Source organism: Lissotriton helveticus, chromosome 7 (assembly GCF_964261635.1).
Source record: "Lissotriton helveticus chromosome 7, aLisHel1.1, whole genome shotgun sequence".
In the NCBI taxonomy this organism is placed as follows: Eukaryota; Metazoa; Chordata; class Amphibia; order Caudata; family Salamandridae; genus Lissotriton; species Lissotriton helveticus.
The window spans coordinates 1,418,802,377-1,418,812,267 of record NC_136068.1 but is presented as its reverse complement, the minus strand read 5'-3'; positions in this window follow the sequence as shown (position 1 = coordinate 1,418,812,267).

The following is a 9,891-nucleotide window of genomic DNA, read 5'->3' as shown; positions in this document are numbered from 1 at the left end:
CCTCAGGGCCAGAGCTAAAAGGGAAGGTGTTTCTTTTCACGACATAGATTGTACTAATGTTTGGTCATTGCATTAATGGGCCATGATTTATAGATGTGTTTACTGAATAATAGAATAAGAGTATTAACATGCTTTAATTAATGAAGAAATTGAATGCTATAATCATTATGAGAAATATTGTAGGCCTGAAATGTTTTAACATTGATTTACACGTACATGTCTGGGCCAAGAAATGTTGCGAACCTTTTTGGAAGTCTATGAGAGTTGGGATCTTGGCTGCAGATGTCTGTCTGCAAGAGAAAAGGGGGAATCCAATTATAAATAAAATGAATAGAGGTCTGTTCAGTAGACGGCCCAGACATGGAGGAGGGTTCCGGAATGTTTAAGGGGTATCAGCGGGCCGGAGAAGAGTCTGAGAAGCAAGGTCAACTCCAACGTATGAGGCCCAACACCAAGCAGCATGGAAAAAGCCAGAAGCTACACCACGTGAGAGGCGTCTCGCGAGGGGCGTCTCAAATGTTGTTGACTGTTTTGTATTAGGGACAGCACCCCTGGGTGGAGTTAGAGCAGATACCTGAGGACCCTTTAGAGAGCGGATGGGTAGGCAGAGAGGGGTCATGACTGGAGAACTATAGGTTTTCACCAAGAGACTTAGAGTGAGTGACTTCCCTTGGGGGTCATTCACTGCTGACACCTTTGTTAGGTTGGGATTTGGTTAAGTAGGGATACCATCTAGAGCAGGGTAGGGACAGCCTAACCTGTGCGTTTTCCTCCAACTTAAATGAAGGAGAGATATGCGTCAATGCTGATAGCTTTATTATTCTTAGAACTTGTGTTAGTAATTTCCGTTGCTCGTCTGAGGGCTTTCAGAGAGCACATGTATGTAGTTGGACCTGTGTATCTCGTGAATCTCATTCTGAGATGCCTGTATTTGCAGCTTATCCTATCCTTACAATAAACTTTTGAAAGCTAGAAGTTGTTTGTGATCTTTTGGAGCAGGGTCCTTTATTGGGTGAACTGGTTTGGTAACAGGGGCACTTTCTTCCTCAAAGACAGGCAACAAAGGTTCAGTCGACCAGATCGAGGTTTGGATCAATAGTGATAGGGTATCGATCAAAATCTCGCCCTTCCAATCATTATGATAATACCTGTGAAAATTGAACGGGAAAAAACCTCTTAGTCAGTGCGAAAGTTGCACCCGACTGGCAATGCTGATTCGGACACAAATGCACTGTGAAAGAGGGTCTCTGTGAATTGATACAACAGGCAGTCCCTACGGGGCCCCAATCTGGAAGTGAAAGCTGCAGAAACACGTGGAAAAGCCCGCTCCGCGGTTAGGTCTGGCCAGCGCAGCCAACAAAAGACTAGAAGAAGTCACCAATAGGATAAATGAAGTGACTGAAAGCACCCAGCCTAAACAAGTCATCGCATGTGCCTGTGGAGGTCTCCGGGCAAACCCTCCTCCGAGCTATCCTGTGCCAGGGATTTTCAGCTCAATGTATGTTATGTTCTATGGCCACCCAGTTATTGCTGCGCGCAAGTCCAACGGGGCCGGAGGGCACGCTGGATTCCTGCACTTGTGAGCACTGATTTTAAGAGCATGCATACAGCGGGGCGGGTTCTCTTCCAAAGGCTTGGGGGGCTCAAAGTAGAGCAGCCTGTTTAGCAAGGCACTGGCACGGTTTGTGAAGTGCAGATGACATGTGCCCCAAGAGGCGTCTGATCCCTCCGGGCACTGGGTGCAGACAAACCCTTCTAGATGCTTTCCAGCTCAGGCGTCTCAAATGAAGGGACGTGTTCCATGCATCACCTTTCTTTTCTACATCAAGTATTGTCCTTGCCACATAAGATGTTAACGTTGTAGTTCACGAGTGTGCAATCTGCATGTGCTTTTTGAAAAGCTGACTGATAGACTCTGAACTGCACATGTAGCACATGTTTTATTGATAGTTTATTCTTTTTTATTGTGAAAGAAAGATCTTCAGCACCGTGGCCGCCAGGCACAGCCAGATACTTAAAACAATAAAGAAGCATTTAAGATATCAGGGCTCGAAGGGCAGAAGAACACGCAGCCTCAAGCATGCAACACTCGATTTAAAGTCCGAGGGGCAGATTGACAGTGGGAGCCCTCCTTCTCGTCCTAGAGTCTGTGGTTCTGCGCCATTCCCTCATGCATCATGCTCCAACCCATGGTCTTTCTGAACTGCGGAAATTCACATTTCTCCAGCAGCCAGCCAGCCATCCATTCGCTGACACCCTTGCACCGACGGCCATTATCTAGCCTCCAGTAAATTTTAATTAGCCTTTTTGTCAGTCGGAATCCCAGAACCACAACACCATAACACACACTTCAATTCTTTGGGCACAGGTGTAATTCTAAAAAGCCTTTTACCCCACCTAGATGTGACATAACTTGTTTTTATATAAAAAAAAAACAATAAAAACAAAACCCAATAGATCCACATGTCCGTAATGTCCGTATTATATGGAACAGATCAGCCTCACCCTTGAAGGTCAAATTAACTAAAGTGCCGAGGTTAGAGGAAGTGAAATCATTCACCCTTTGACCTCAATGATATCATATATAATGACATCACATGCTCTTTGACCCTGATGTTAAAACCCCATAAGAAGCGCGCAATTAGTATTTACTAATACAAATAAATGCTATTTTACATACTACCTATATTTTAATTAGGATGCCAACATGATACGTCAGGGACACATTATGAATGTTTTTCAGGTTGTAGATAGAGTGCTACAAACATAGAACAGCACCAGAAAACGAAATTTGTGCTTCCACTATTGGTCATGAAGTAACGGTTCTCACAATGTACACGATAAAGGTAAAATGTATTCATTCGTCACAGGAAGATACTTCTAAAAAGAGTTAAAAAAACAATACTTATGTCCACCACCATTCATTTATCGGCACAGTCTATTGAATATTAACTGAGCTATGGGCTTACAGTATTCCTTAACATTGTTCCGGACGCCCGAGGGTAGCTACGCGCTTTAGAAATCCCAAATCAAATCAAATCAAATCAAATCAAATCACTTAAATGGCACTGTTATTGTTGCTAAGCACAATGGTAAAGGTTTTGTTAAAATACATTATTTTCCATGTATTAACAATTAAGAATAGATGTTTAATAAGGAGGGCTTTCATTTCACTTTTTGTTAATTCAGAAGAGTGCACTGTAATGAAATATGAAAGACGCATTCTTCAACTTCTGTATTTAAATGTATTCCAGACACAAGAATCACCCAACAGTCCCAGCCAAGAGCAGTTTCAGACTCCAATCGCCCAAGCATGGAACGTTACACATGTCACATGAAATTGCAGATGTGGCCCCCAAAGGGGGCCTCGAGGGCCCGCGCCAAAATGGACACCGGCGGCCTGCAGAGATCCAGTTTTAGCTGCTTGGAAGTGCCCCGAAGCAGAAGGGGTGCTTCCTTCATGGCAAACTTGCGCCAGAGAGGCGCCTAGTCACCTGGCCGATGGGTGGGGGGCAGGTGATGTTTCGAACTCCCCAATCATGGCAAACCCAGTATCGGCAGTCCCCTCACTACAGGTTACTACTTCATTGCGGAGCTGGGGAGCTGTGCCGGAGGTTTTTCGTTCATAGATATTATCTCCTTGTTAGAGATACAATTGAATGGGCTGGACCTACAGGTGTGCGATAAGGAAGATGAGGATAGGAGACATAGGAGAAAGGAAAGGAAGGACAGGACTTTCGATAATTGGTTGGACACTCTTCAGAATCATGGCCTGCATTATTGTTGAGAAATTCCCACAGAAGGCATCTTTGGATGTATGAAGCCAATATTCACGGGACACACAGGCAGCTCCTGGGGGATGCATGGTTAGAATATGATAAAGGCCTTAGGTTAAAAATGCAGACCCACCCTGAGATGGACTGGAACAAAGAGGACGTGTCCGGTTTTATACATAAAATGACAGTGGCAAAAGACGTCAAAACATGGGCAGGGGAGGGCGAGCAGCCCTTGCGGGGTTCCTTTCACAACGGTAAGGCCAGGTCATTTCATAGGCCAAAAACATATAATAATTGGAAACCCCCACCCACCAGCAGTCCAGCTACCATCTGCTGGACATACGAGGCCCATAAATGCACATGGGGGGACTCTTGTAGGTTTCAACACATATGTTCTATCTGTGGTGGGGTGCACCCAGCAGCAGGGTGCAGAAGCAAGAAGGAGCAGTGAGGGGACAGGAAAAAAAAAAGAAGAAGCACTAGCATCAACACAGGATGTGCTGGGGGACTAGAGGACTTGGGCAGTTACCAGCTAGCCACGTCACCCATTAACACGCAGCAATTCAGATGGCTAGCTAACAAATACCATAACAAAGAGTACGCAAGGATGCTAGTGATAGGTTTTGAGGAGGGTTTTGTCATATCATTTGAGGTCCCCTTACCCACGGGCAATGCCAACAATTGAAAATCAGCACTGCATCACCCAGAGATAGTGAGTCCAAAAATAGACAATAGGGAGAAATCCCTAGATAGGATTGAAGGTCCCCTACCCCTCCCGGTGCCAAAGGGATTAATGATCTCTCTTTTGGGGGTAGTTCCCAGGAAGGAACCAGGCCAGCTCAGACTCATTAACCACCTTTCCTTCCAGGAGGGGGAGACGGTTAATGATGGCATTAGCCTGGAGGTATGTTCAGTGGGCTATACGACAGTGGACGATGCTGTTGACCTAGTAAGCGTGGAAGGGTATACTCAGATGTGAGTCCCTTGCTCATTGCACCATCAGGATTCAAGCAAGCCGGGCCGAAGACGGCTGAAATGCCAGAAACCGGTCCCCGGAAGCTTGTTTCCTTCCCAGTGTAAGAATTGGCTTTTGTAGTCTGGTCTGCCCTGTTCCCATGATGCACTGGGCCAGGGACAGACTAATTTGCATACAGCCAGGTTCTGAAACTGGGATGGTGCAATGAGCTAAAAAACGGTGTTGGATCTAGCCCTGATCTCTTGACTGGGTGAGAGTATTCTGCTTAATTCAGAGACTCTGTCCATCACCACCCCTTGTTGTAAATATGTTGACCTAGTAAGGGCAGTCGGCCATGGTGCACTCATGAAAAAAGCCGACACTGAGTCCACATTCCGCCTCCTCCCGGTTCACCCGGATAGTTTTTGCCTAGTGGGTTTTCCAGTGGGAGGGGGTATCTTACTTTTCAAGCCAATGCCAATGGGAGGTTCAGAGTCCTATGAATATTTTTTGCAATTTAGCACCTTTTCAGAATGGGCTTTGCATAACTGGCACCCAGCGGCTTGCAAACTGCACTACCTAGACAACTTCTTATTCGTAGGTCCTGTTAGAACGGTGCAGTGTGGTGAGACCCTGGCGGCATTTCAAGACCTAGCGGGGGAGCTGGGAGTGCCATTGTCAGCAGACAAAAGAGAAGGTCCCTCCACATGGCTCACATTTTTAGGGATTGAGATTGACTCAGTTGCAGGAGCGTCCAGGCTCCCAGATGCGAAAGTGAGAGAAATGCGGGACGACATAAGAAGCTTGTGCCGTAGGGAAAAAGCAACCCTCCGCAAGCTACAACAGCTTATTGGAAAGCTCAACTTTGCAGCCAGAATCATCCCCGCTGGCAAGGTCTTTGCCAGATGCCTAACTCAGTTAACTGCCAGGCTTATGCACAGGCACCACCATGTCAGGTTGGGGACGGGGGTCAAGCACAACCTCATCATGTGGGACACATTTCTAGCTGAGTTTAGCTCGGCAGCGTTTGACCCGAGGTACACTGACCAAGTGTAGTTCCACTGAGCGTAGTGCACGGGTTGGGACATACGGGGTCAAAAGGTTACGGAGCATTTTGGGAGTGGTAAGTTTTAGAATTTTAAAAGAAAAACATAATGATTTGAACTGAATTCGCTGAGCCATCGGGAGCCAATGTAGCCTCCGGATGGTGTCAGTGATGGAACAAAACTGTGGAAGGGCAACCAAGGTTCTCGCAGCTGCATTTTGAATGCGCTGCATCCGCATAATCTCGACTTGATTGGCACCCAGGAGCAAGGAGCTAGCATAGTCCTATCGTGACAGAACAGTGTATTGGACTATTAGCTGTCTGGTAGATGCGTCAAAGAACTTTAAAATAGGTTTGAGACCTCGTAAGATATCAAAGCATGTGGCAGCAACTTTTTTTGTGTGGAGGCAGAAACTAAGAGAGGAATCCAACCCCACCCCTAGGTTCTTGACTTCTCTCTTAGGCTCAGGGGCTTTACCCAAAGCCTTGGGCCACCAGTGATCGCCCCATAAGTCAGTCCTCTTACCGACCAGCAGCACTTCTGTCTTGTTTGCATTTAATTGCAGACAGTTAGATGTCATCCAGTCTGCCACGGCTGTGAGGCCGCTTTTAAACCTGGAGACATTCCGGGTCGATCCCTCCGTTAGTGCAACCACTAGCTGCGTGTCGTCCGCATATGAGACGATAGTGAGGTCCCATTGCCTGGCGACTGCAGCTAGTGGTTGGACATAAAGATTAAACAACGTGGGGCTCAGTGCCAAGCCACGGGGGACGCCCTGCTCAATAAGGTGCGTCTTGGATGAAAAAGGAAGAGTAGAGACGCGGAAGGTCCTTTCTGTCAAAAAGGATCTGAACCAAGCAAGAGCCAGGTCCGCGATCCCTGCCTCCTCAAGACGGTGGAGCAGAATCTTGTGAGAAACTGTGTCACCTTGAGACCCTTACGGGTGAGTAGTCGCGCTTTAACAAACTCCTGATTGATTGATTGATTGTCAAAGGCGGCACTGAGATCCAGCAGGATCAGTGCTGCCGTTTGACCATGGTCAAGAGTGGTCTGCAGGTGTTCCGTCATAGCCAAGAGAGCAGTCTCAGTACTATGACCTGCGCGGAAGCCATGTTGCATTGCGTCTAGAATGTTATTAGAATGCAGAAAGTTGGTGAGTGTGATATTAACATGAGCTTCCGCAACCTTCACTACCCAGGGAAGGAGAGAAATAGGCCTGACATTTTTAGGCTTCATAGGGTCTAAACTAGGTTTTTTTAAGGATGGGAGAGACCCATGCCTGTTTCCATTTTGCCGGAACCATGGCATATGAGAAAGAAGCGTTGAGCTGGTGTAGCCGTGTCATACAAAGCAGGGAGGATTCTATGAACTGAGCAGGCTTGAGTGGGTCGGCCGGAGAGCCGGATTTGATTTTCACAGTCAGCCTGCTCAGTTTCTCTGAGGAGATCTCCGGAATAGCTGTCAAGTTGGAGACTAGGTCTGGTCTAGTGAGAATAGATGGACAGGAAGTAGTACTGAGGGGGAAGGATTGATAGATTGCCCGGATTTTCTCCACGAAGAAGGAGGCTAGCTCTTCGCAGTGGAGCTCTGAAGTAGGTATTGGCGCCAGGGGTTTCTTGCCACTGAGATCTTTAAGGACTTTAAAAATTAATTTAGCGGGGTTGGGGCTAGTTTTAATCTCAGACGCATAGTACTCCGCTTGTGTCCTACACACGGCTCTGTGATATGCTTTAAGTTCAGCCAGATAGTAGGCTTCTTTTCCAGGATCATAGTCTTTTCTCCACCTTCACTCATGTCTTTTACATGCCTTCTTCAGTAGGGTCAGGGTATCATTGTACCAGGGGCTAGACTCCTGCGTACAGCCCTTCATCCAGGTTGCCGGGATGAGAGAGTCGAGTGCCCGGGTGATCCAGGCGCAGAATGACTCATAGCCTGTCTCAACATTGTTAAGCGGGCCTAAAGGATCGGCGCTTAGAAGTGCATAGAAGTCTTCAAGTCGCAGCTTGCGCCAAGGTCGTTTATATACAGAGCGTTGAATGCTGTCACATGATGGTATTAATGTAGGTATGACCATTTCGACTAAGAGATGGTCGGACCAGGCTATAGGAGTGGGGGTAGTTACCGTCGCAGCCTCGATATTCGTGAAAATGGGATCTAACAGGTGACCACCTCTGTGAGTAGCACTAGCAACTAATTGATGAAGCTGAAATGCGACTAAGTCCGCAAGCAACGTGCGAATAGTCTGGTCGTGGTCCAGATCAAAATGGAGGTTTAAGTCGCCAAAGATGCTGAAATTGGCCGACTCCACAGCCAGTGTTACAACTGTCTCTAACAGAGCGTTTTTAAAACCAGTGGCAGGTCCAGGAGGCCTATATATCAATGGGCCAGAAAGGGAGAAATGGGTGTTCACAGAAATGCTAAAACGGGCGCATTCACCACCCTCCATATTAACCTTGTTGAGGAGGTAGGTATAGCAGGACCTGGTAATCACAGCAATGCCGCCTCCCCTAGTCGCTCTATTCATCAAAGAAATCGAATATTCGGGGGGTAAGGCCAGATTAGCAATGGCCGTCAGGTCGTCGCTAAGCCATGTCTCAGTCACAAAAAAAATATCAGGGCTTTCATCAGTGATAAGATCATATATTTCAGCGTGGTGTTTAACTAGTGACCTTACATTCAGCTGCAGTATTTTTAGTCGGTGTTGAGGGGGCGTGACCGAAGAAACGGAAAGCGGCAACGGTTTGGAAAGTACAAACGTGCCACACGAGCAGTTGATGGGGCCACTCATAGGATGAAGTCGGGGAGAATTACAACCATAAGAAGTAGGACACAGGTTTAATAAGGCCTCTCTAGAATAAATGTACCTTCCTAATGGTTTGCGGCCAGCATTTCTGACGAGAGGCGACGAACTGGCGTGGACGGGCGCAGACGGGCTTGCCTTTGGCACGCCCACTGGGCGCGTCTGCTGCGCTCGCGCGCCATGTTGGACATAAATAGGAGACAGGGGGCGTAGAACAGCTAGAGCGTCGACCATAATGGCGCGCTACCGGAAGTGAGGGATTCCGGTCCTAACTCTCGTCTATGCCCTCCACAACAATCAGCCACAGGGCTGCGGTGGACCGGGGCGCAAGAGTGTACAGTCAATCAGGTAGGTGTTCAGGGCGATAGATTTTGTATTTTAACCAGTGCGATGTAAAAACAAAGTTACCCTCCACCCACTGATCTGGGGGCTAAATATGGGAAATCGTAGTTGCAGTGTTTCCTCGTGTCGATGTAATCGGGAACTGCTCAAAACAGTATGCCCACGCAGTCACTCCACTTTAAATAGTAAAATGCGGTGAAAACAGCTAGAGCGCCGACCAAAATGGCGCGCTACCGGAAGTGAGGGATTCCGGTCCTAACTCTCCATACACAAAGATACAGTCAACCTGTAGTTGGATGAAGAGATTGTGATTGCGATCATAAATTGGATGGGAGTTGGGTTATTCCTAATGTGTACAGGGATGATGTTTCAGATCTTGGGTGAACAAATTGAGAAGGGCTGTTGCCTTGTGTTTTTTCCTTTTTTCACTGATTTGCCTTCAGTCTGACGGTATCCTGGCTGTGGGTGAGCAGAGAGATACTGTAGATGGTGAATTTGTCAGCCAACAGTGAAGCGTCTTGGTCATGATGGCTTTGCTGAATGATACAGCTGGATTAGAAGTTGGTGAAGGCACACAAGAAGACAGTGGAGCTCCATGAGAAGGGGGAACGATGTGGGCATATTTCTTCAGACTCTTGTAAATATGCTGATACTTGTAGGATGAGCTAAGGGGGGGCAATGTTGAGTCTAGGAGGCTGTGGATCAAGGCATTACCACATTCTATATGTTTGTTTAGTTTTCTTTAGTACAAAAGCTTGTATCAGATTGGTTTGGTTTTCTTGGAGATATGTGACATTGGTGACCAGGGTGAATCAGAGAGACTTGGCATTGGGTGATAGTTGTTTTTCAATTCTGTCCAGGTTCATGTCCATGAACTAGGTGTTGTATGAAGTGTGTGATATATTTTGCAGGGGATAGTGGATATGAAATAAAATCAGTGGAATACTTAAAGTGTGAAAGGTGAAATCAATC